Source organism: Panthera uncia, chromosome A2 (genome assembly GCF_023721935.1).
Source record: "Panthera uncia isolate 11264 chromosome A2, Puncia_PCG_1.0, whole genome shotgun sequence".
Lineage (NCBI taxonomy): Eukaryota > Metazoa > Chordata > Mammalia > Carnivora > Felidae > Panthera > Panthera uncia.
In genome coordinates, this window is record NC_064816.1 from 112630184 (window position 1) to 112657802 (window position 27619).

The window sequence follows — 27619 nt, forward strand, 5'->3', positions numbered from 1 at the left end:
CGCAGGGAAACTGACCCATGTTTTTTTTCACATAGGAAGAAAAAGTTTGAGGCTTGCATGACCTAAATTCACTCTTTCCGTTGGCAAGAGGGTGTAATAGTCTGAATGATGGCCTCCCCAAAAGACTTGTTCACAAGGAATCTGTAGATATGACCTTATTTGGAAAAAGGGTCTTGGCAGATATAACTCAATTAAGGGTCTTGAGATGAGATCATATTGGACTAGGATGGACACCTCATTCCATTGACAATTGTCCTTATAAGATATGACAAGGAGAGAGGACACATAGGGCAGAATGTCGGAGGCCTTGGCAGAGATGAGAGAGATGCAGGTACAAGTCAAGGGACACAAGGACTTGCCAGTAGCTAGCAGAAGCTAGAAGAAAGGCATAGAATGGATTTTCCCTTGGAGACTACAGGAGGAAGCAACCCAGCTGACATCTTGATGTTGAGCTTCTGCTTTCTAGATCTGTTAGAGAACAAATTTCTGTTGCTTTAAGCTACGTAGTCTTCAGGAACTTGTTACAGCCAGCCACAGGAAAGTAGTACTGAGAGTTTAGTAGTAGGTACTATCATTATTGCCATTTTATAGGTTTTAGGCTCAGAGAGGTTAAATAGCTGGTGTGAGGTCACACAACTGATAATTAGTGAGCACCACCACCCCCTCTTTTTTTAATCCCTAAGAGCTGCCTCTTCCCATCAGTTGTGTGATGGTTATGGAACACGCTCTGGGGTATTTTCTTCGCTGGCCAGTGCCTCCATCACCTTGCTTTCTATCACAGCTGGCAATGCCACTGTCTTAAGGCTGCATTGGTAGAGCTTCTCAAAACTCCAGTGGAGTAGAACATACAGCTTTCTGTCTTAAAGTGAGTAGTTTTACCTACAAGCAGTTTAAATCAGAAAGCTGTACTCTCCCATGTTGCAGAGGTGTAGATGTGACAAAGCATTCTCCTTTCGAGAACACGACGTAGTGCCAAGTGTATCTTTGGGCAGAAGAGCTTCTCCATTCCTGTTGGCATTTTCCCAGGAAGTTAGTGCTGAGAGAAGAAAGTGGAAAATGTGAAAGTGCAATTCAGTTCTTGAAGGGACAGGGGATTATTATTATTTTTTTTTTACATAAATACCAGGAAAACACTTAACACCCTAACTAGAGAAAAGACACCCATTAAAATAATTTTTTTTAAAAAAACCTGTATGTTTCTACCACAATATTCTTTTCTGGAAGCAAGAGCCTAGAGAGAGAGGCAAGGGGGCCTGGAGCCCCTTTAAGATGCCCTTCCTTGCCTGAGGGGGCCTGTGGGAGGGAGCGGGTTTCCAGGGGTCTCTTCATTCTGGGGAATTTTCCAGAGAGCAAGGCTTTCCTGGAAACATCTCTTTGGGTGGGGGTGGGGGTGTCAAAACGCAGGCACATTATTTGAACTACATCACTGCCTTACTGGGATGGGGAAGGAGAAAGCAACTTTCTTACCTTTATGTTGGCGTTCACTTAGTTTAGAGCCTTTTGTCAAATTTTGTGAAAGACACAGCTGGTTTCTGAAAGATAGTACTTGGGTGCCTTGTTTTGTGTTTGAAGCTACAGGGTCTGTTGCCAAGGATATCTCTACTTGGTCAGGACTGAGCTATGGCTTGGGGACTGTATATTCAAATGTTCTTGGAAGGAATGGAAACATAACAGTAAGAAGAAGAATAAGGGATATTTGTAAATCACTTCAGAGGTTAACAATTGCATTTATCTCTGTTATCGCATTTAATTTTCACGGCAACCTTGTGATTTAGCTATTAACTCAGCGAGACAGATCTGAAAATCAGTCTTAGAGAAAATAGTCTGATCTGTTTGCTTACACTGGAAATATTACTAAATGAGATTATATGTGGAAAGCACTTAGCATGTAGCTTGACTTATATGAGTATGCAGTAAATGAAGCCACGTGTCATCACCCTCTTCCTCCTTATTATCCTTGTTGTTTGTTCATTACTACACGAAAGAGTTGGTACTGCAGCCAATATTGCCGACCCCACACTGCTGACATTTTCTCAAACAGGAGGATGCCACTTTCTATTTGACTATATTTCTTTTTTTCTTTTTTGATTTAAAAAAAATTTTATTTTTTTAAATGCAATTTAGTTAACATACAGTGTAGTCTTGGCTCCAGGAGTAGAACCCAGTGATTCATCACTTACATGTAACATCCAGTGTTCATCCCAAAAAGTGCCTCCTTAATGCCCATCATCCATTAAGCCCATAACCCCATCCACCTCCCCTCCAGCAATCCTCAGTTTGTTCTCTGTATTTAAGAGTCACTTATGGATTGCCTCCCTCTCTGTTTCTATTTTATTTTTCCTCCCCTTCCCCTATGTTCATCTGTCGTGTTTCTTAAATTCCACATATCAGTTAAATCTAATTATATTTCTTTAGGGTTTTTTTCTATTTTTCTTTTTAAGTTAAGAAAGTCAGCTAAAAAGTGGAACAAACAGATTGTGAGAGCAATCTGGGTGCAACATGCCATTTCATGGATTTCCAGGTTGATTGGGGTGGTCTGGCTGGGCAGCACTTATTATATGTGGGTCAAAAAGGATGGTCCTTTTGGATAGAGGACTGAGGTCAAGTAGATTCAACAGTGGAAACTTTCTAAGAAGGTCGTAAGACTCCCAGGGGCACCTGGGTGGCTCCATCAGTTAAGTGTCTGACTCTTGCTTTCAGCTCAGGTTGTCATCTCACAGTTTGTGGGTTCGAGCCCCATGTTGGGCTCTGCACTGACAGAGTGGAGCCTGTTTGGGATTCTCTTTTTCTCTCTCTCTCTCTCACTCAAAATAAATAAACTTAAAAAAAAAAGAGTACCAGGAAACATGGGTATTTGAGAAGGTTGCAGAGGAAGGACTTTCCTGCATGTGCAGTAGGCACATAGGTAAATCCCTTCATTTTTCCAGAAGCCTTAAATTTACACATAGCAACTCTGGTTGAGGGGGTGTCTGCAGAGGAAGGATTTTCCTGCACGTGCAGTAGGCACATAGATAAATCCCTTCATTTTTCCAGAAGCCTTAAATTTACACATAGCAGCTCTGATTGGGGGAGGGGTTCTGTGTTGGAGAGCATGGGGAGGTCTATGGTACCTTGGATTTGGGTTTGAGCATGAGCAGAGGCTTTTTGACTCCTGCCCACAATAAAGAGAGAAGAAGGCTTGGAGGATGCCTTCTCTTTCTGGATGTTTCTACACAAAGAGTTCTTGTTTTTTCAGCTGTTAATGAAGAGGACAAGAATCCCCATTTCCCTGGGCTGTTGAGCAGAAGGACCAGTCTAACCTACAGATACTTATGGAGAGGGGGTGGGGTATAGAGTTTATAGAGAAGACAGCTGGTCTGACCGACACACTTAAAATGACAAGCCTGGTGATCATGGCCTGGGTGTTCTCACTATCCACAGAGTAGGTGCCATTTTTCAGTCTCCAGAAAGTGTAAGAACAGAGAAAAGGAGGAAGTATAAATTCAGCCCACCTGGAAGAAAAGGAATCCAAAGCTAGTCTCAGAGAGGGTGTTGGGTCAGATTGCCTATCTAAGCCAGATGGAAGGAATCTTCACTTTGATTTAGCTGACCCAAACAGCATTCAGACAGCAAAATCTCATGGTTTTTAACCTACCAATGGTGTAGGGCAAACTAAAGGGCTAAATTTCCAGTCTTCATTAATTAGCCAGCAGATGTTTGATGGGCTATGTATAGAGCATTGAACTCTAGACAAGGTTCCATGTTGTAGAGATTGAGTTTCAGGAACAAAGGCCCCCCAGCATGGAGGAGGCAGCTTGGAGGGGTGGCGACAGCTGGGCCTGAGGTCAGGGGCAAGTTGGGCAAATTCCATCAGTTCTCTGAGTCTTTGATTCCCAAATGTATAAAGTAAGAGAATGGTCTTAAAGGTTCTCTAATGTCTTTGATCCCAGTTCCATTCACCAGGCACCTTATTAAATTCTCCCACAACATAATGAACTTTTAGATATATGATAAAAGAGTGAGGGCCACCATTGCCCTATGGTTGGTGATGTCTCCTAGCCTCCTTATTTGGGGAAAAGTGTGTTCATTTCTACAGTATGCCACATGGCAATGCATTTCCTTCCTTATAACCACAGAATAAACCATGTGGCTCTATCATCTGGGCTGATTAACTTATATTATTCACTGGACACATATTTAGTTGAGTTCATACTATGTGCAACATGCTCTAGTCATTTGGTGCAAGTAGTGCAAGGTGAGCCATGGATCAGCTCTGTAGGGATCAGCTAGCTTCATGAAGACTAAAGTGTTTCAGTAGCCAGGAGCTGCTCCCTTCCTCACCGGTCACTCAGCACGTGTATGCCAGGGTCACCAAAGAGATCTTGTTTGTGTATAGATGAAGTCAGCTAAAACAGAGCAAAGATGAGAGGAAGAATGGAAGTGAGCTGGCTTGTCCACAAGGTGTGTGACCTTGTAGAGGTCACTTATGCTCTTCACTGCTCATATTCCTTAGCTGTAAATGAGGAATTTCGTTGAGATGGTCTATGAAGTTCTTTTAGCTCTAAACATTGTATAAATATAAACCCATCAGCATGCCTAGAAAAGACCCCAGGACACATATTCCAGGGATGGTGGGTCACAGGTATTGGCTTCATACAGGAGAAATAGCATGAGTATTTCTGCTTGGATATTCTTGGAGAGAGAAGACCCAAGGCCAACAGTCCACAGGTAATTCTTATAAGGTGATCCAGGAAGAGTAGAAGGCAACTCTTAACAGCTCCTAATATTTAGTCTGTATCTTCAACTCTGAGATACATTAACCCAGATCAGCAGACACAGAAATACCCTTAACAAATGAGAGATTTCCATCTCTATTAGGCCACTGGCTGACAATATACATGTGTGTGCCTCAATAATAGCTTCTTACTTAAAAACAGCCAAGGTTTCATTCAGGGTTACTGTGGAAAATAGTGCCAATTTCTAATCTTCTGCACAACCAACTGGAAAGAAGAAATGGCCATTGTTAATAGCAATAGACATGTGGAAAGTGATATTTTCTTAGGAGAGACAGGATATTTTAAGGTATAATGGTGGAAATGGTCATAGGGATAGTGGAGGGGGTGATTTTTTTTTCAGAGAAAACAGAAGAATCCAGTTCTTTATGTTTCTGATGTTTTTCACAGATGTGACCTACTGGTTTCAACATCAGATGTTCATATGTCCGTTTGATTTATAGAGTGGCTAATTCTGAGGATGGGGAAATCAGGACGGAGATTTTGGAATATCAATCACAATCTTCATCTGCTTCCTTGTCTGCTATGGCTATAATTTGTGGGCTCTACATGTAAATTAGACATTTTCTTCTTCAACAAGGAAACTAGAAAAAGTAATTGTGTGTGTGTGTGTGTGTGTGCGCGCGCGCGTGCATGTGTAAACAGCACATGTATCTGCTTTAAGGAGAAATGATAGAGTTTTAACTTTTTCTCTGATAAATGGGGATGATCTTTGTCTTCAGTTATTCATCCCTAACTCCCAACAAATTTTGTTTAGACTAGAGGTTTGTCTCAATGTTTGAAAGAATAATCAAATCTAGTTGACAAAACCTAGACCTCGCTTTGATGTTTTGCATTCTTTGCCTGTATTTGGGAGTGAAGGGAGTTAAGAGGGCAGGTAGGCAAAGAGCAATCATTGTGCAATGATGAGAAAGGGTGCAAAAGACACTGGGCTGGGATGCTGCCCTCCTCCTCCTGTGACGTCCACATCCAGAATTGGCTTGGATGTGATATGGCCAAAGGCAGCCAAAGCTCCCTGAGGAAGTACTTCTGGGTGGAGACAGTTGAGAACAGATCCTGTAAGTTCTGGACCTCTGGGGCTAAATTTTAACAAAGATCCCCCCTCTATTATTTATTTTTATAAATAGTATGTGTGAAAGTAACCAAATATGGGACATCCTTTAAAATTTGGGTTATCCTGGCTGTCTTTTCCAGTGTCCTCAGTTGAACAACAAAATCCATGTTTGTGTATTGTGTTTGACTTTTGACAGTGGCTTCCTTTTTCAAACTATCACTCTGTGAGTCACTTCAGAAGGTTCAAAGACAGCCTGGATGAGAGGGGAAGAGGCCCCAAGGCTTGCTCAGAAGACCAGGCATTGAGTCTTTCCTTATTATGTGGCCTTAACAATTTATTGCATCTCAGTGACCCCTCTTCATCTGTGAGATGAAGATAAAATAATACTTGCCTACTTTGGAGGATGCTGTGAGTTGAGAATGTGCCATGCAAACAACAGATGTTAGAAAACATCATATCTTCATTCTCATTTATTTCGAAAGCTTGTTTTTCTTTTATTCTCAGTGGGGCTGTGAAGTGGCAGAGGATGGGTTGTGAAGTCCAGGGTGTAAGCCTGTCTGCAGGTGGCCATAACAGGGTTGATTCTTTCCTTGTTAGCCTGTGATTTAAACTCATCTACCATGTTTCTTCTTGCTGCCCTAATCCAGGATCATTTCTCTGTGACAGCTGTGAGCATCTAATGTCCTTGGCATCAGCTGCCTGGAGAATTCAGGTTGTGGGTCTTGTTCTCCAGTGTGGGGATGGTGGGTTTGCAACAGTGCACTCACAATTAGATAGGTCAAAATGGGACCTGCTTGGGATGCCTAGCTGCAAGGAATGTTTTCTGTCTAGTTCTGTAAGTTTAAAGAGTACAGATCACTTTTTCAAGAAAATGCCCAGATTTTTATGGCTTCATGTTTTCTTAGCATCCATAAATGACATACATAGAACATCAAGGCAGTGGTTAAGATCAGAGGCTTTGATCCAGAAGCCTAGTTTCAATTTCTATCTCCGTTACTTTAAGCTGAGTTACCTTCAGTAACTCACATACCTGTCTGAGCTTGAGTTTCCTCATCTGAAAATGAAGATATGACAGTACTTACCGAGTGGGATAGAAAATGAGATAATTTGTATAAAAGTATGGTGCATGGCATCTGGTAAGATTGCACTACTGTTAGATATTATTATTCAATCTGGATAAAATTAGTGTTTGCTAGAGTTTGAGCTGTAATTTTTGACAGATTGTGTGAGCTGATCCACTAGATCAGGGGTTGGCAAACTATGGCTAGAGGGCCGAATCCAGTCCAGATCCCATTTTTGTAAATAAAGTTTTATTGGTATACAGCCAGACCCAGTTTTTATGTGCTGCCTGCTGGCTTTTGCACTATGGTATAAGAGTCAAGTAGTTGTGACAGAGGCGATGTGGCCTGCCTAAAATATTGACTATTTGGCTCTTTACAAGAAAAGTTTGCCAATTCCCACATGAGACTATTGACTTATTTGAGTTCTAATTCCTCTTCTGTGCCTGACTTGCCTGATCTTTGATGTATTAGTTAATTGCTTTGTTTTCCTCACATTTAAGAGGAACAGCCAAGGAAATCTGATTGGACATTTGGCACATGTTAGCCCCTGAAAGTGAAGTGATTGGTGTTAGCATCATTGCTAACTGAGTAGGCAGGCCAGAATCTCCAGTCTATAATCATGCCTATGGGAATGCGACCCCGAGTGATTGAACATGTTATAGGATGCCTTTCATGAGGGCCAAAGCAGACTTCCCTATAAATTTCCTGCCTATTATGGCTTTAACTCATAATTTTATCTTTACCTAATGCATGTGCTTTGTAATTATTTTTAAAAGGAAAAAAATTGCAGAAAAGATGAATCGAGCACAGCGGCCATATCAAATTAAGGCTTATTTTATACTGATGTTCTCAAGATCTGTGGTAAGACTCCCAAGAATTGCAGACACAGATATCTTCTATACTTGACTATACTTGACATTTTAAGACCAGAGCTGAATATAAAAAAATGTGAGAATGCAGATTATCCTAAAAATGACATTTTTATGATAAAAGTAATCTATTAAAAGTCACATGAATGGCTACAGTCGTTTGACATTGTTAACAATATAATGATGTGTTAAAATGCTAGAGGAAGGCTTATGTCAGTGTTTGATGTTTTTATAAGTTGCTGCTATATAAAAATGTCAAATAAGAATAATCTTATACTTGACATTTTTCACTTGGTTTTCACTCTCAAAATAGCTCTGTGAGTTCTGGTTACCTTTTTTTTTTTTTTTTTTTAAATTTAAAAAATTTTTTTTTTCATCGTTTTTTATTTATTTTTGGGACAGAGAGAGACAGAGCATGAACAGGGGAGGGGCAGAGAGAGAGGGAGACAAAGAATCGGAAACAGGCTCCAGGCTCCGAGCCATCAGCCCAGAGCCTGATGCGGGGCTCGAACTCACGGACCGAGAGATCGTGACCTGGCTGAAGTCGGACGCTTAACCGACTGCGCCACCCAGGCGCCCCTCTGGTTACCTTTTTTGATCACACTTTTGATTTTTCCTTCCCTAAATAATTTTCTATGCCCGCCATGTCACTACTTTATTTCCTGCTTATTAATTTTTTTCTTCCTTTTAAGATCTTTTGGTATTCTCTTAAATTCCCTTACAATCCTCTCCAATTTCCTCTTCATATAAGAGAATGACTTCGTCAATTTTTTTCATCGGAATCCTGAAATAGTATCCCCCCACATCCTTCTGGCCATGTTCACACAGTCTCTTTTCTTCACATAATCAGACAAACAGGAACATGAATTCTTCCATTTCAGGAAATAGACTTGTCCCTCCCCTCCTTTTGTAACATTGTTTTTCTCAAATTCTTTAAAAATTTCTGGCCTTCCATAATTCATTTTATCTAAAAGGATCATTCCCAGGCCTGTGCTGATGTGCCCTGGATATGCATACAGGCACTCATGGCTGATGTTTATGCCCTTACATGCATTCTGGATGGTGAGGGGGGTACTCAGCTCCTTTGTGCTTGAGATGGGCAGGGGTTTTACAGAAAGAGCCTTTCTAAAGAGGAAGGGGGAAATTGGGAAAAAGTCATAGGTGGGTACTGTGAGCCATGTAATAAACAATGACACCTGGTTTGGGAATGGGCTTGCATTTCTGCTGTGCATGTGCGTGTGTGCACGCGCACGTGTTTGCCAGGCTGCAAGCACACATGTTTAGACAGTTTGGGATCTTTTATAGTTTTTGGCTCCCTCACAACATAACATACACACAGATGCTTTGGAAGCTCACAAAGAAACGATAATATGTTTTTATAATGAATTCATACATTTAAGAAAAATCAGAAGCTGAGTTTGCCCCTTGGTTTTATGAAGCCATTGAAGGTCTTTGGGCCTCAGTTCCACCCACTTCTTTTTCCTTCCTTTTTTTTTCTTAAAAAAATTTTTTTTTAATGTTTACTTATTTTTGAGAGAGAGAGAGACAGAGAGAGAGACAGAGAATGAGCAGGAGAGGGCAGAGAGAGAGAGGGAGAGAGGGAGACACAGAATCGGAAGCAGGCTCCAGACTCTGAGCTGTCTGCACAGAGCCTGACGTGGGGCTCGAACTCACAGACTGAGAGATCATGACCTGACCTGAGCTGAAGTCTGATGGATGCTTAACTGAATGAGCCAGCCAGGCCCCCCAGGCTTCTTTTCTTCTACTCTGTAGATTATCTCTTCATCTTTACAGATGCCACCCTTTCTTTCTGCCTAAATGCTTTACCTCTTTCCAGAGCTAGTTCCCTGGCCCATGTCCTTGAGCCCATTTCCTCGACACCCTGCCAGAGCTCCTTCCCATCAGGACTCACTTCTGTCTCCTACGTCTTTGGTTTTGCTCTCTTCACTGGTTCAAACCCCCCACCCCCCAGCTCTTTTCTATCCTAAGAGATTCTGCCTATTGATGCATCTGCACTCAAGCCAACAAGTCCCCCCCATCCCTTGTGAACACTGTGTGTGTCTGCAGTTTCCACGTCATCATCATCTACTCACTCCTTACCTCTGTGCAGCCTGGTTTTGGTATCCCACCGGGTCCTGAGCTGGTTTCCTCAAGGCTCCAGTGAGCTCTGACTCCCAAATCCAGCCATCTGTTCTTGCTCCCGCCTTTCCTGAGTTGTTTTCCCTACTTGGGACTCTTACATCTCCATCCTTTCTGCGGCTTACGTGCTGGCCTCAGCTTCTTTGTCCCTTGGTGGTCTGCTTTGCTGACACCCCTTCCTCAGGTCGCTGGACTGTAGCTGATCCTGACAATTCGGTCATTCTGCCTCTTCTGTCTTTGCTTTTGTAACCTTATCTCCTCTCATCTCCAGAGATAGTTACCTCTCTGCCTCCAGGATTCAAAGTTGCCAGGCTAACGCTGCTCTCCTTTTCTCAGTGGGGTATATTTTTTATCTCTCTCATGACCCTTAATGTGTGCAGAGAAAAGTCCATCAATTAAAAATTGCTTTATTTGGGACCTACTATTTCTGTGACCTTACATAAATCAAATGTTGTTTTTTTCTTTTTTCTTTTTTTTTTTTAATTTGCTGAATTTTTTTCTCCCTTGCTGTTTTATAAACAGGATGTCCTGAGAAATCTCCTCTCAGCAGGTTCCAAACACAAACTTGCATTACTATTCTTACAATACAATAAACAGCTTTGGGCTATAAAACCTTTCAAATTGTTTTTTCACAGAAGGGATTTGCATGCTGACTCATTCCTACTATATTTATAACCTATCGCGAAACCACTGCAAAGGCAAGATTTCTAATAAAGCTATGGAAATTACATGCATTGCAATGGGGCTGAATACATTTACGTTTGTAGTATTTTAACATTTCCAAATTTATTGCAGATTACCTTGTTTGTGCATGTCTGTGCTTTAATGGTTTTTTATAGCAGAAAATAGTGGTTTATGATTGTATTCCCAGTAGAAATTTATTATGAATCCACCATATGGAGTGTTATATAAAACTAGACTCCTAACACGGGTAGTTTTATTATTGCTAAGCAAGATCTAGTGTACATTATTGAAAATTAGTGATAATAGAAATGTCAAAGAAGGGAAGTTGGTTTATGAGGGCAGTCTTCATTTCATGCTTAAATTGTCACAAAGATTTTGGAGTTTGTTTCAAGATGAAAGGTCTGTCTTTGACAGGATACCAAATAATAGAACCATGTAGTCCCTCTTCCTCCTCCTGCTCCCAGGATTCCTCATGCGGGTATTTGCTAGAGCAGGAGAGGGACAAAGAGATAGTACTGATATTAGTCTCATGCATAAGTCCATCTTCTGATAAGAATCTGTAGCACCCATTTCTAGCCATCCCTGACAACCATAAGCCATTAGAACTTTCCATGAGCAGTGGTCATGGCAGCTATTGCTGAGCACATGGAATCTTTTTCTTTCTTACTTAGCATTTATTGGACATCCTAATTGAAGGATTTAGGGTATGTATTTCTGTTGGCATTTGCAGCTCAGAGAAACTATGAGGGCGAGGATGAAAGAACATTCATATTTGTGTCCATCAACATTTTGCGTGAGATTCCCCCAGGGACTTTATTTTTGGCTGGTTTCTAAACACTTGCATGATGGGTGGAGTAAAAAATGTACCTACACGCATTTTTTTTTTGCAAGTGCATGAGATTAAAGAAAATACCTTGTATTTTTCATGAAGATTCTGTAATTATTTCATAGCCAGGAGAGACTCCAATAAACATAATTAACAGCATTAGGACATAAAAACATTGTGGATGACACCTTCCTCTACCATCTTTTATGGGTAAGAAACTTTATACAGAAATTTTTTTACTATTCTCACTGTTGTGCCAGGAAGGACTGGCATCACAGGCACAACCACCCTGGAGATCAGGAGAGACTTGAAGGAAGGAGAAGTTTTCAATCTCAGGATTTTCCAGAATGTGCCATGGTGCTGTGTGGTCAAGAAAGGCAGAACTGAGTCTAAAAATTTGTGTATTTGAATCCTCTCCTTGTACATGGACAGGCCTAAGTATCTGTCCATGTACAAGTTTTATTACAAATGAACTAATGTTTTGTATATGAAAACTTTCAACATGCTTTGCAAATGTAAATATTGAAGAAAAAAATTTTAAAGTCAATTCATTATTTGTCTCCTAACTGGTTTTTAAATGTAGTCCTATTCTAGTGGAGATGTTTTGGTGATAGGACTGTCTAAGCCCTGCACATGTTTGTATTTATAACTCCAGTCCGTTGATTTTTCTTGTCCAAAGTTCCAGCAAAACTTTAGCACCTTTGCTGCAAACAGCAAACGGTTCATTAAAAAATTCAAAGTACACTTGTGAAGCACATTTTATGTTCCATATAAACTACTGTTGAATTTTTGAGAAACTCTTAATGGTCTGAAAATTCGTGGGCACAAAAGAGGTTGTTTTGAGTGCCTGAAATGTCTTTGAAGTATGACATTCTGTACTTAATGATTGCCTTTGTTATCTATCTGATTCTACTTCAGAATACAAAATTACAACTTTCATGTTCTGCAAGGCTGACAGTTTGGTTGACAGTTTTTAGCCAGGAGGCAATGGAGACATACCAATAACTGAAAATTATTTCGACAAACCTTGTTAAAATAAATTTTATAACAATAGATAGAACAGCACACTGAAACCTCACATAAATTAAGAGCTTCATGAAGTGACTGGTTAGGAGTTAATTATAGTTAGAAATATATCTCTCCAACCAGCTATTTTGATATTCTATAGATACTGGCACTTTAATTCTTCTGAAGCCAGTGGTCAAAGCTGTTATTAATGTTGAGCAATAGCTTTTTATCAGATGCCAGTTTAATGTAAATAGAATAGTCCTCAGTACAATAAAGTCTTTTCACTTACTGATATACTAAAGAGAAAGCACGAACTCAAAAGAGAGTGCAGAGAATGGATACCAGAGGGAGAGCATGTAGGGGTCCAAATGGACTGACTTTGCCTCAGTCTTAGCCATGGACCTACCTGGAGTGGACCACAGCTATTCTTTAGTTAAGTGACTTCCTTCCTTCCTTCCTTCCTTCCTTCCTTCCTTCTTTCTTTCTTTCTTTCTTTCTTTCTTTCTTTCTTTCTTTCTTTTTCTTTTTTCCTTCCTTCCTTCCTTCCTTCCTTCCTCAATGGTTTTCTAAAAAATAGAAATAAACTGATTTCCAGTAAGACTTATACACTACTAGTATCTCTTTCCAGCCTTTGTACTTCTCAGCATCATTTGTTTCTAAGGCTGTGTAGTTTCTTATTACATTTCATTGAAATTCATTATGACAAAAAGCCAACAGCTCAAAGTGAGGGGCATTATTTCCCAGATCAGGCATATAGGCACCCAGGAAGAAATTAATCAAGGCAGAAATGAGCAGACAGTTGTGAGACAATGAAGTGATAGCAAGGAGGGGGACATAATAAAGCAAATCAAAGAGCTGCTGACAGATTGCACATCAAAGCTAAAAGAAAGGGTTTCTGCATGAAAGTTGCTAGTGGACCCTAATGCTTTAAAATAATATTGAAATAGTTGATATGAAAGGAATTCAAAATTTTTCTGTTGCTTGTGGCCTTAACATCCTCCTAAAACTGTCCCTGGTATCCTAAAGACTATAAACTTGAGCATAGGGTTAGAAAACCATACAGCAGATCCATGTGTAGTGAGAAACATGCTATAAATTATACTTTTAACTGCTCTTGTATTTCTTCAAATGACCATTTTTTTGGTCAAACACATGCTTTGCAGATGCCTCTGGCTAAAAGCATGAAATTCTTGTTTTGAGGGTTTTTGTTTTTTGTTTTTTGTTTTTTTTTTTTCCTGCTGAGAGAGTGAGTGTTCAGCTGACTAAGTCAATTATCATCATTTCAATTGCATCTCCACAGCCTTTCCTGGAATAAGAGTCTGTTACAATAACAGAAAATAGATTGATTCTTTGGAAAAATATGAAAAAATAATTGTGACATGTGTCATCAATTTTTAGCAGTAGGTCTCAGCAGTGGGAAGAAGGAATGTATCAGAATCACCTGTGTGTGTGTATGTTTTCCCTCCCAATCCACATGCTCCCTTTCTCAGAGAAAATCACCTAATATGTAGATAGGTGGCCAGAATCTTTGATGGGTGGGTCTGTGAACATGTGTGTGTTTGTGTGTGGCTTGAAAAAGCCCTTTATGATCTTGATACTTAGTCCTCCGTGTTGAAGATGATCAATTTTTGTGTTTGAATTTCTAAGCTCAATCATCAAGAGGCTATTTCCTCCTATGTGTGCTCCATAATTTGGACTAACTGCCAAATTATCCAAACAGGCAGGCTTAGTGACTAAGAGTTAACCTGGTTAATAACTGAGAAATGAACATTCTCAAAGATTTCCTAAAATAATAGAATACAAAAATTCATTCTGCATTAAAACATTTTATGGCATTTATGTGTAACCTATATATACAAAATAGAAGAACTTGTAAGAAGTATCGTTTAAGGGGCACCTGGGTGGCTCATTTGGTTGAGCGTCCAACTCTTGATTTTGGCTCAGGTCATGATCCCAGAGTTGTGGGGTTGAGTGCCGAGTGTGGAGGCTGCTTGGGATTTTCTTGGCCCTCTCCCCAGCTTACACTCAGCTTACGCTCTCTCTCTCTCAAAATTAAAAAGTCATAAAAAAAAGTATCATTTAAATTATCACTGATTAATAGGCCTAGTTGGGTATTTTGTTCTCAATCTTTGTCCTTTCTCATAACTGCTGTACTACCTCTAGCTTTTATTTGAAGGATCTAGCCTGAGTTCAGAGTTAAAACATGCCAGAGAGTGGAGGACTGTAAGAATGCTTTGGAACTTCACACCAGCTTAGTGTCAAAAGCTTCTGAAGATGACATCCAAATATCTTTTGATCTTTGTCACAACCACAATGGGACTTTATTCTATATAGGCTTTTAATTAACGAAGACAGACTTATTTATTCTTTCTAGAATTCCTGATCATACCTGCTTTGTAGCTGACATCCTGGATTCTGCATTTTTTTTTTTTTTGGAGGGGGGTGGTGAACATCTTTTATAGCCTCATCACAGAAATAAAAGAGGAATACATTTATATAATAATGTGAACATGCAATTTTATGGACTCTCATGATTATAACTTTAGTTTCATCAGCTTCTATGTTCTAATACCTTACTACTTGCAAGTATTTTATTTAACTTGAACGTAAATATAATCCATAAGAATACGTGTTTAATACCTGTGGTGTTTCCAATTATAAATTTAATCTATACCAGGATTTAATTTTTATTTTATGTTTTAAATAGATTATAATAGGGTTTTAAACAGAGAGGTAAGTAGTTTCTCGGTGAAACTAGAATTTGATACTTTATTCTGGCTTTTCTCCCATTTGCAGATTAAATAACTTCAAAAATGCTATGTAGTGTCACTAAAAGGAAGTTGTATCTATTGAGCACATAGTGTGTACCTGGTACTACATTAGATGCTTTTCATATGTTTGCATTTATCTCACTAATAACCCTATGAAGTAATACATACCTGATACTTAAATGAGATGAGAATCAGAGAGGCTCAAGATTCCATAGCTTTAACAACGGCTGATCTAGATTCATTACTGTCATTGTTAATGATGACGATAATTGTTATAGGCACCATTTACTGAGAACTTTCTAGATATCAAAGATATTAAAGTTTTTGCATACAAACATATTTCATTCAGACATCAGAGGAATGAGTATCCACATTTTACCAGTGAAGACATGGAAGATCAGGGAACTTAAGTAAAATTTTTCAGGTCACACAGCTAGTTAGTGACAGGGTAGTTTTTGAACTTTCCAGCATTGCATTAAACACCTTCTTGTGTGCTTCAGAAACTATCCCTATGTTTTGATGAATGGTAGTATTAGCATAAGTGGCCAGTTCCCATGGCAATCTTGAAGGGCAACGTTTTTCATTCCTACCATTAACTATGTCCTGACTACTACTGTCTTTTAGTCTCATAGCTTTGCAGTTGTATCTTCCCCATGCGTCTGGTGCAACCTATATTGATTGGTGATCTGGCAATAGCGGGACATTTTCATGGTGATCAAACATGAGTATATATAAGTACAAATTAAGGGTTAGCTGTATTCCTCTGCTCTCCTTCCAGTCTAAACATTGAGTTGAAATTGAGACATTGGACCTGATGGTTTATTGAAGCCTGACATTTCTGTGCGAGACTTGTTTGGCCAACCCTTGAAAGCTTTACTGAGCTTAAACTATCCCACAAGCATCAGTCAAAACACATGAGGATCATGGGAAAAGACGGTGCTTTTTCTGCACAGCTGCTCTGCAGAAAAGGGATTGTATGGGCAGGCATCTTGTCTGGGCAGAATGTTGTTAGGAGCGAGGGCTTTTCCTTCCTCAGGAGAGAAGCCTCCACATCTCCTCACAGGTCTAAGTGATGTAGGAATGCCACATTGCTTGCATTCTTTTGATTCTTTCCATGATTTCTATTTTGCTTTGGCACTTCTCTAAAAACAGAACTGTCAGCACCTTAATATTTTGTTCATCTTGTTTCCCAGCCAAGGATGAGTACTGATAGGTTTAAATCCCCAAGCGCCTGCATTTGGCTGTGAAATAGCAGTGGGCATTCGTTCAGTTCAAGAGCCTCCCCCCAGCCATCACTGCAGGGTTCTAAGGGAAATCTTACCTGGATCCTTCCCCCAGTTTCCTGGCTCCTAGTGGTTTCAGGGTAGTGGTCAGAGATGAAGGTCCCACCCAGGCTGTCTCTGAATTGGAGAACTGATTGATTCTTTATTACCATCAACTGTCAGCTCTGTAGCATGCCCAAACTCGTCCTCTCTTGATCTTGTAAGGATTCATTTCTTGTTTTTATGATTGAGATGCTGCTGATATGTAGAGTGATATCAGGTTGCCTAACTCCCTGGGAGTGGAAAACATTCAGAAAGGTTTCCTATATATTAGAGGAAAGAACTCAGTGCCATTGACAGAGTTGGTACTTAACAAGACCATGAAACAGAGTTTTATCTTCATAGATCTCTGATGAGAAATACTCATAGGACCTTTATGCTTCTTTGAATATAAAGCCTATCAGTGAATTGGTAAAGAAAACTTCTTAGTTGGTGAAGAATTAAGTAATGCATTAATAGTATTTCAATGAACAGGCTTTGGATTTTTTTAAAAAGCAATTTATCTGGCATCCACTTATCCCATTCATTCAGCAAAAACTTCTTAAGCACCTGTTAGGGAAGCAGGTAGAGTATTGCTGTTTAAAAACCTTAGGGGAGCTTGGGTGGCTCAGTCAGTTAAGCATCTGACTATTGATTTTGGCTCAGGTTATGGTCTCACAGTTCGTGAGATCGAGCACCACATCGGGATCTGTGCTGACAGCACAGTACCTGCTTAGGAAGCTCTCTTCCTCTCTGTCTGCCCCTCCCCCACTCTTGTACATGTTCTCTCTCTTTCTCCAAATAAATAAATAAATAAATAAGCATTAAAAAAATAAACTCTACAATAAGACAACCTGGTTTCAAATCCTGGTTTATCCATTTAGAGCTCTGTGACCTTGGGCAACTTATTTAACCTCTCTTGCCCATTTTTAAAATGGAAATAATAATGTGTGCCTCATAGGATTGTTTTGAGTTTTAGATATAATACATAGGAAGCTCTTGGCATGTAGAAATCCCTTAACAACTGTGGTTATTAATTAAGTTACTGTGTATATTCCTACTGTAGTTACAGCTATCTAAAAAAGTTCTTCTCCTGGGGTTCCTGGGTGGTTCAGTTGGTTAAGCAGCTGACTTTGGCTCAGGTCATGATCTCATGGTTTATGGGTTCGAGCCCCTCATTGGGCTCTGTTCTGACAGCCTGGAGCCTGCTTCGGATTCTGTGTCTCCCTCTTGGTCTCTGCCCATTCCCCTCCCCTGCTCATGCTCTGTCTCTCTCTATCTCAAAAGTAAATATTAAAAAAAAAAATTCCTCTCCTGAAATTGTTGGTAATGTTCTTAAATAGTCAAAATACAGACCTGGAGAAACATAAACAAAACGAAGAGTTAAGTACTAGAATGAAGTCTGTCACATGATTAAGGATCAGTGACCTCTTTTGTCTCTTTCAGCTTTAAGGTTTGGATAATACAGGCTGAAAGTTTCACAGGAAGATGTGTTTCTGAACCCGTGTAGTCAAGGAAAGCTGCAGGGGGAGAAGGTGAAAGGAGGATGGGGAGGATTCTCACAATCCAATCTCAACTGACTTTGTCCCTTTTCCATCACATCCTGATTGCTCCGTCCCACCATCCACCTCTAACCATCAACCTCATCTAATTGAGCTTCTCAGTGACTCATAGGCCCTTTTGCAACTCCATGCCTTTGCACGCACATGCATTTCTTCCTTCTCAGCTTTTATTTTTCCCCCAATTATTACAGAGTCACAATGTTTTTTGAATAGTGGATCATTTTCCCCTAAAATAAGTCAGAACTCATGACCCTCGCTTCACCAGCCTGCTTCCCTTTACCAGCCTCCCCCGGCTCACCTTGCTCCTGGCCTTTACCTAACTTAGTCTCTCACCCTAAATCTGCCCCCTCACTTTTTTCTTGACTCCTAAATATGAAAGGAGGTGCTAGTGGTACTCAGAATCTAAGAGTTTGTACTATGAAGTTCAGTCTATTACAAGTGGATTTGAAATCCATCATGTTTCATGATTTTTATAGATGTATGCATCTAGCCAATCAAGCTGGAAATAAAGAATCAGAACAAATCCTGATAAATGCCAAGCATATGTGGAAGTACTAATGGATATAATTTCTGGAGAACAGGGTAAATGCCATCCACTTTTAAGGTGGAATGCATATTACCTATCAGACTGAAGACTCTTATTTTCAAAAGGTGGAATTAAAAAATAAATTCTTTAGGGTCTTGGAAAAAAGTGTAGCCAAATAATAGAACTTTTGCATGTCAGGCCTGAAAGTGCTTCTTGATGAACATGATTAATGGCGCGGATGTTATTTCTGATTGCACAAGCCTGAGTAGGAGGCACTTTTCTTAACTGCCTAACAGAGGCATGGGGACTCCCAACATGTGTCCATGTACCCATGATGTAGGCAGTTGCTGCATGGGCCACACAGCAGCACTAGGAGACAAGATGAGGAGATCTCAGACTCCATTTGGCAACCCATCTAACCCTCTAAAAAACCACAGGATCTTGAGTCATATCATTGGTATTTGCTTCAGCCTTTCCCCCACCCCAAGGCTTTGCATAAGCTGATTGTGAATTTCTGAGAAGGCCAGACACTGAGCTTTTTCAAGAAAAGTGCTCACAATCAATTATGCCTGGGTAGTTCCATTTAATATCCCACAACTTCTCATGCAGTGTGGGATCCAGGGAGTCCACTAATTAACTGGGTGACCTTGGGAAAGTCACAGTCATTGGGCTGAGTAATAACCACAACTCCATCCAACTGTATGCTGCCTGGATCTCCAACCTCACACATATCTCCCTGTTCCCCAAGACACTTTCCTCATTGGCTCCTAGTGGCAAATTCTGCATATTGTGCTTAACAGGCTGTTAAATTATCTTAATTAAAGTGTCAAGGGATAAAAATGGAAGATTATTCAGAGCTGCCACCCCAACCTTTCCCCAGCCAGCTCGAGAAGGCTTTTGCCAAGAAGATTCTGATATGCAATACTTAGTAAGCACTCTATGGGTTAATGCTGAGCCACTTTATTCCATGGTCTTTAGACATGGATGAAATTGAGATGTGTAATCTATTTTTGACAGACTTGCCATAAGCCAGAAGGGGATGCCTCCATCAAATTCAAGACTTTATTGCATGTAGAAAAAGTCTCTGACAAAGACTTCAGGGAAAAACATGTAGAACAACAACAAAAAATTTAAACCTTGTTCCGATCCCTCCCCACCTGGGTGAAGGTAGCTCTGTTCAAAAGTTGGAGTTTGGTCCTAATGTTGGACCTCTCAGAGAACCTGACACAACCTGTTCCTTCTGAGATGCTTGAAGTTTGAAGAAATATGTCTTGGAAGCACTAGACTTGGATCATAATTTTTTTTTTTTTTTAAAAAAAAGCAAATCCTCACAAAATAATTAGTTCAACTGGATTTTTGTCTGGAATAGTCAAATACTCAGGGGAATGGCAGGATCAGGACAAGTTTATAAAGACAAGGTTGACACTACACATTTTCGAAGAGGGAAAAATACACCAACGTAGAAAATTCATGACCCCCACCCCGGCCCAATATGGAGATGGAATTGGCACTATAAGATATGGAGTGAATAGCTCTCTGACAGCCCCTTCCCTAAATCTTCTCAGCCCGAGAGCTCCATGTTGGAAAGCCCACTTGTTCTGAGAGGACATTTAGCCTTAGTTAAGAACACATACTTCAGAGCCAAACAGGCTGGGTGCAAAGCCACAACCTGGGGAGGACTACTCAACATCTCTGTGCCTCAATTTCCTCATCTGTGAAAATGGTACAAACTAGTGCCTATTTCATAGTATTGTTATGGGTGTTGAATGAGTTAATATATGTAAAAGGCTTAAACCAGGAGCTGGCATGCAAGGAGTATGGGATGAGTCTCCAAGTTAAGCAGAGATGTCTTAGGAACTTTGTTCAAAATCCAAATAATGCAAGGAAACGTAATAACACAAGATGATACTGTGCAATAACAGCCATTTAGATCCTAGCATGAATTAATTCCTTTGTCTATTCAGAGGGGTCTCTGGGAGTCATGAGGACCTTGGGAAGCCAGATATGAGGCGAGTCAGGAGAACTGATGTAGGAAGAGAGAAGAGGGAAAGAAAATGTCTGCCTGACTCGAGGTATTGCTTTTGAGCCAGTTCTGCCTAATTTTTTTTTTTTGGTCCATTTTAGCTTCCTTTAACATTCTGATTATAGATTAATTCATCATTTCCTCATTCAGCCAGCCCTGGCTTCTATGATGATGGGTCTTAGAGGCCCTTTCCCTTGCCTAGGTCGGAGTGAAGAGCTACTTTGTACCTCTTCTCTTACATCTTTTGTCTTAACATTCAGGCAATCAGGGAACACTGTTCAACCAGGGCTTAGTGCTGGCTCCTGTTCAGTCAGGGGTTGATTCTGGCTCCTCTAAGCATGTGAGTTAACAATAAACATCTTTGCTGTATTTTTCTTTTTAAAGAAGATCGTCCTAGCTCCAGTTCTCAACCTTGAGCACAGAATGTCTGGCCCCATGCCAGGTTCTGATTAAGTAATTATGGGATGGGCCCTGAGAATCCGCATTTCTAACAAGTTTCCAGGTGCTGCTGATGCTGCTGGTTCAGGGACCATGCTTTGAGAACCTCTGACTCATGGTAGAGTTTGCACCATTAATTGCACATGGGAATGACCCTGATACCTGGACCCCACTCCAAAGATTTGGACTTCATTGGTTTTGGGTGTGACCTAGGCATTATAATTTATAAAACCAACAATACTTTCAGGCATAGAGGGTTAGGACTAAACTGTTATGTTTGGTGGGGGGGCTGGGGAGAGTAATTTGCTTGTGGGTACCCAAGGTTTCATCTCAAGATGCAGATCATAGAAGGGTGGATAGGAATAGGCTCTTTTTCTTAGCACCCTCTCCAAAAAAATTAAAATGAACCCAAAAAGCTGTTTTCTGATGAGAATGACTACGTTGGCCTAATTAGCAAAAAACATTTTCCCCTGGCTATCTTTTGGGATCCATCCCCAGGAAAAGAAATAGCTGCTATAGTAACGAGAATGCTTGTGTATATTTAGTCTCGCGGGGGCTGGGTGATGAATAAGTACTGCCTCTGGCTTTGTAACCCCCATGGCCTTTTCTCAGCCATTCAGCATGAGGTGGGGCACCCCTGCTCTGTAGCTATGGAAACAGAGGGGCTGATGCCCACTGCTGGCCATGGTAACCATCAAGAAAGAATTGGGGGGTTTGTCCACACAGAGCAAGAGACTCTGGATCAACTAGATGGAAGCTGGGCTATAAAAGCTGTTAATATACTATGGAAAGGACTGAGAATCGTGCCTCTTGTCAGACTCTAAGATAGATGCCGTGTGAAACAAGAAGTTTAACTAGCTGTGGCCTTTACTTTATTTGATAAAGTGTAGTTTACTTTCTACTTGAGCTTTTTATTGAGCATAATAATTCTAATTGAAATAAACATTTTGATTACAGCGCTGTTCCGCAACTGCTTAATAGGGAACTAAAATAACTTTCAATAATCATTTTGTCCAAATGGGATTCATTTAGCCTGACAGTTATTCCAGGCATTTATTGGCATGCAGCAGGCTGGGAGTGTTTCCGAGCATAATTACGGGAACATTTTACACCGGGGTTAACCTTACCAAAATGACAGACTGAAAAGTGGTGTAAAGGAGCAAATAAAACCCATAATCTGCCATAGAAACTCATAAACGAATCCCCTTTCTCTACTGTTTCTGATGCCCAGGGCTCTAGTTAAAATTAAAAGGAGTTTTCTTTTGAAACTGACAGTCTGGCTGCAGGAGCACACTTTAATGAGGGCACACTGCAAACCTGGTGCTTCTGGGCAAAAGGGACTTTCATAGCCACTCAGAATTCTGTGGGTTCGCCTAGGGGCGGGGACCTGAGCCATAAGGTGGCCTGGGGGGAGATAGACTCTCTGTCCAGCAAAGGTTTCAGGCTCCAACCCTCAGCCGAAAGGAGGAAGAATGTTCCCTGTCTTGTCTTCTTAGGCGATTAAGGAGATTGAGAGGCCAGACTTCTTAGGGCATCAGCCCTTTTCTTCAGTGCCCTTCCAGAGGAGAGCTACCTGGTGTGGGTTCCATCTTCTTTCCTGGCAACCTTCTCTACTCTGCCTCCATTCCCAACCACCTAAGACCTTTGATGTGTAAAACTGGAAACTAGAATCCTCATAGATGGAATAACAGAAGAGGCCATTGTGGCTCCTCAGGTGGACATTGAATTATCCCTGCCACAGCTGAGATGAATCTGATTATTCACTGTTGTCAGCAGGGCTGTGTTCAGTCCGCTGCACTGGGCAGTCAAGATGGGGCACAGCAATGATCTCGGACCTTGTGAAGCACTCAAGGCTCATCTGAATGAATGAGGATTGGGTGAAATCCTTTGACGGGTCCAAGGGCAACCTTAAGTGCAATGTAGTTAAACAATTCATTATTATCATGATGGGTACTACTTCCTTATGTCAAATTCTTTGGTGCTTGAAAACTGGAAACCTACGTCGCTGCAAATAAGTGTTCTTGAATGATACAATGATTCAACAAGGTTTGGTGAGGCAACAGAAACTGGCTGCACTTGCTCTGTGTTGGTTCACTGGGACCAGTTGCTATTTTAAGAAAATCCTCTGCTGTTCCAGCTAAAAGGGAAAAGGAGGAACTTTGGCGATTGTCTGGACAACAGTTGCTATCTGTAAACGGCCCCCATGATCATACTCTCTGGGGTGCGGCTTCTGTCCTAAGGGTGCTCAGGTTCCCCTGGAGTGCTTTAAATTCAGTAGGAATTCATATCTGAAGCCACTCTATGTCTCTGGACATGTCAGTAGCACCTTCTTTGTTCTGTGAACAAGTTTGGGGTTTTCAGTTACTCACAACCTAAAGTAACCCAACTAATAAACTGACGTTAGTGTTATTATCCTAAAGCCAGGTGAAATAATAAGGTATATATATTATATATATACCTTATATTATATATATAATAAGGTATAATATATACCTGGATTGGGAAGCTGGAAAGAACACTGTGTACCTCCTCAAAGGCACAGCATGATACATTACAACTCTGGATTAAGTAAATTTTCTTCTTTGCTTCAACTCCCATGCAAATAAAAATAGGATCTATTAAGTGTTGCCCAAAGTGGTTAAGCCACTTAAAGGAAACATTGCCACAGAGTAGATACTAAATCCTTTATAGGGGTCACCTGGATGATTTTGCTTGTGATGGGACATAAAAGATTACCATCCTTGTCTATTCTTAGGACTGGCTACAAGCATTTGTACTTTTGTAAACTTGAATGCAAAATCGCCCTTTGTTTATGTAACAGCCTTTCCTTGTTGTATTAGAAGTTGTCAGGGAATATATATATTTTTAAAACTCCAAACTTTAATTTTTTACATAAGTTTTTGGAGGCTATCCCTTCCCATAATCCCTGTGCAACATTTTCCCGACCCCACCCCAAAGCAAAACATCAGGCCTTCATATTATAGATGAGAAAATTAAAACAGCACATTCTCTCTAGGGGAATGGATAGATAGATCATGATGAAGACATTGCTTTCCACCTGCAAAACCAAGGCTATATTTTGTTTATGTTGTTCTAATTAGAAATTGTGTCTTTCTTGGATAATTTCCTTGTCTACTTCCCTTTGTGAACACAAATTTGACAGAACTAGGGCAGACAGAAAACAGAGGAGTTTATTACAACCAACATTAATAGGAACACATCTTTTACAGGAAAGATCATGTCCATATGTTTATAGAGACCCAAAGGTGTAGGGAAATCTATGGGGGGAAGAAGGAGAATCTTATTCTAAACTGTGTAGAAAATCAGATGGATAAAAATTGCAAAATAAAATTTTAATTCTAGAATTTTAGGACAGAAGTGACTTTTGTGATTTAAAAAAATTATAATGTAGCAACTCTGTGCCTTTGCAGAAACCTGGAATACCTCTGTGACTGTAAAAACTTTTGACTTCCATGGTTGCAACTGCGGTGGATAAGAACTGCTTTAGTTTGCATTCTTTCTCTTTTTTTATAAAAATTTTTTAACGTTTATTATTTATTTTTGAGAGAGAGACAGAGTGTGAGTGGAGGGGCAGAGAGAGAGGGAGACACAGAATCCGAAGCAGGCTCCACGCTCTGAGCTGTCTGCACAGAGCCTGATGTGGGGCTGGAACCCATGAACCATGAGATCATGACCTGAGCTTAAGTTGGACACTTAACCGACTGAGCCACCCAGGCCCCTCAGTGTTTCCTTTCTTATGGTCCTTTGATTTTAAGAAAAGAACAATGAACACCATTGCATTTCACCATTTGATTAGAAGAACCAGTGTTCACGGGTATCTCAGGACCAGCTGGCAATGGCCAGACTGAACTCAGTTCCAAGCCGTGCTCTTTGCTGAGTGAGTTCTTGTCTTTGATCATTCTGTTTACTGGGTCCCTTTTATTCCCATCTTGCTTGGGGCCCATCTCAGTGATTTTCATTATCTGGATCTCCTTGATTCCTACCTCTGTTTTTTCTATTATGAATTGAATTATATCCCTCCAAAATTTATATGGTGAAGTCCTACCCCCACTGCCTCAAAAGGTTACCATTTTTTGACAGAATTTTTGCAGATGCAATAGTTAAGATGAAATCATACTGGAGTAGGGTGGGCCCCTAGTCCAATATAACTAGTATCCTTTTTTTTTTTTTTTGAGAGAGAGAGAGAGAGAGAGAGAGAGAGAGAGCATGAGCAGGCAAGGGGCAGAGGGAGAGAGAGACAAAAAAAAAATCTCAAGCAGGCTCCACACTCAGTGAGGTTCCCCATGCGGGGCTCAATCCCATGACCCTGGAATCATGACCTGAGCCGAAATTAGGAGTTGGCCGCTCAACTGAGGAGCCACCCAGGTGCCCCAACTAGTATCTTTATAAAGAGGGGAGATTTGGACAAAGACACAGGGAGACACCATGTGAAGATCCGAGTTATGCTGCTGTAAACCAAAGAACTCCCAGAAATGAGGAGAGAGGCCTGGAACAGATTCTTCCCTAGAGATTTCCAAGGGAGCATGGCCCTTGATCTTGGACTTACAGCCTTCAGAACTATGACACAATAAATTCCTGTTGTTTAAGCCACCTAGTGTGTGGCACTTTGTTAGGAAGCTCTAGCAAAATGATACAGTCTCTCATTGTCACCACTCCTACACACACACACACACACACACACACACACACACTCCCACACTCCCATAGTCCCATATTCCACGCTCTAGTTTTCCCTTGTTTTGTTCTATCAGGACCTTAATGGTGACTGCTTCCTTAAACTACAAATCTCTAAGGTGTAGCTAGACTACTGTAAGTGAATAATCCATGCTATGTTCTTTCCAAATCCATATCTGAAGAATGTAAACCAAATGCACCCTCACTTACTGGAAACAGCTACCCTCAATGCAAGCTAATCCTGTCTCAAGGGAAGCCAGCAGCTTCTATGAGGCAGACTTAGGAAAGCCTTGTGTGTCTCTTCCCGGAACATGTTTGCATTTGAGCAGGTCTTTCAGTGTTTCAAACTGAAGAAGTTAATAACATAGATATTTCTGGTTTTGTGACAGGCTGGTTAGGGGTTGGGGGTAGTATTTGGGGAGAGGGAGGATGGTTTTCAGTGGGACTGAGAATACAGCAGCTGAGGTTGGGAGTAAAGGAAATCCTTTGCCACACGGCTAGCAAGTGACCTTGTGCACTTGGTAGCTCGAGGCTGTCCCTCTGCTGACTCCCCATTCTGTCCATGTGGCTTGCCTCAAATCCCAACCTACTCATGGAAAGTTCTGCAGCAGGCACAGCTTTCTACAGCTTCCTTTCCTTTCACCCCATAAGCGTTTCCTCAAAATCTCTGCCTTCACTGACTGGGAAAACAATCTCAACCTGTGTATTACTGTTCTCAAATATGTTGTTCAAACCCAAGAGAACTCCCAGGCCCCTCTGGAAACCATGCTGTTAAGGGTGGACTGGAGTCAAGAGGGAATGCATTTTGCTCACAACAGCACTTTGAGGGGCTCATGCCCAGAGAGTGACATTTGTCCCTGGGAGTAAACTCTAAATTACATCACAAATGAACATTTTAAAATTAAAGCTGGCATTTCTGACCTGCCTGCTAGCAGCCACGATCACACTGAAAAGTGACATCATTTATGACACTGGCAGTTAGGAAGCCCAGGGTTTGAGGTCGTAAAACAGTTTCCAGGCCTGATTTAATATCGATTTTGCTGTCAGGCTAACTTTACTTTAATATTTAAACAAATGTTTAATGTTTAAACAGTTTGATTTCTCCCTTTTCATTTTTCTGTAGCTTTAACCCAGTGTTATCTATGTTGTAACAATTTCCCCTTGGGCCAGCTTCCATATTATGCTGCCCTATCTTTAGCAATATTCTGATTTATCATCCCAGCATCTATCACAAATCTAAACCTTTCTTTTCCTTTGAGATGGAATGACTGTCCTGTTACTGTATGTATATAATTCCTGTGGTATGAATGTCATGATGTTGTATTGTTATAGTATTGGTAGTTGTTAGACCCATGGGGACAAAGTCCTTCTTGTAAAGAGAGGACAATTTCTCATCTGAAGAATTAGATTGCTCATTGTGTCTGGCTACTAGCTTTGGAACAGGCACATTTGACCTAGAAGAAGGAACTGAGAGGGCATGCTCAAAGGGGTCTGTAGTTTGGGACTAATGCAGTCCCTTATTATTTCATAAATTTGTAGTAAGGGAGGGTCAGCTTTTATTTGGTATCAATTGTGCTAAAGTCATCAACAAGGAGTTTTTGGCCATACTTGGTTCACATAATTATAATTGGAAGCTGCTTATATCTGGGACAAGATGGTGATAACAGTGGGAATCACAATGTGTGAATTTCAAGAGGAAAGGAAAATTTGTGAAATAACACTGTGGGGAGCCACTTTCCAGTTGTCCTTCCTTCCAGTGCTAAATCCAGACTAACTAATAAATCACCTAGCAAAACCCAGCTAGAATGGAATAAAACAGCTAAGTTATGATATGTGCAGGGCAAAGGGGGCAGTATTTTGTTTTAATAGGGAGTCCTTTTCCCCTTGCAT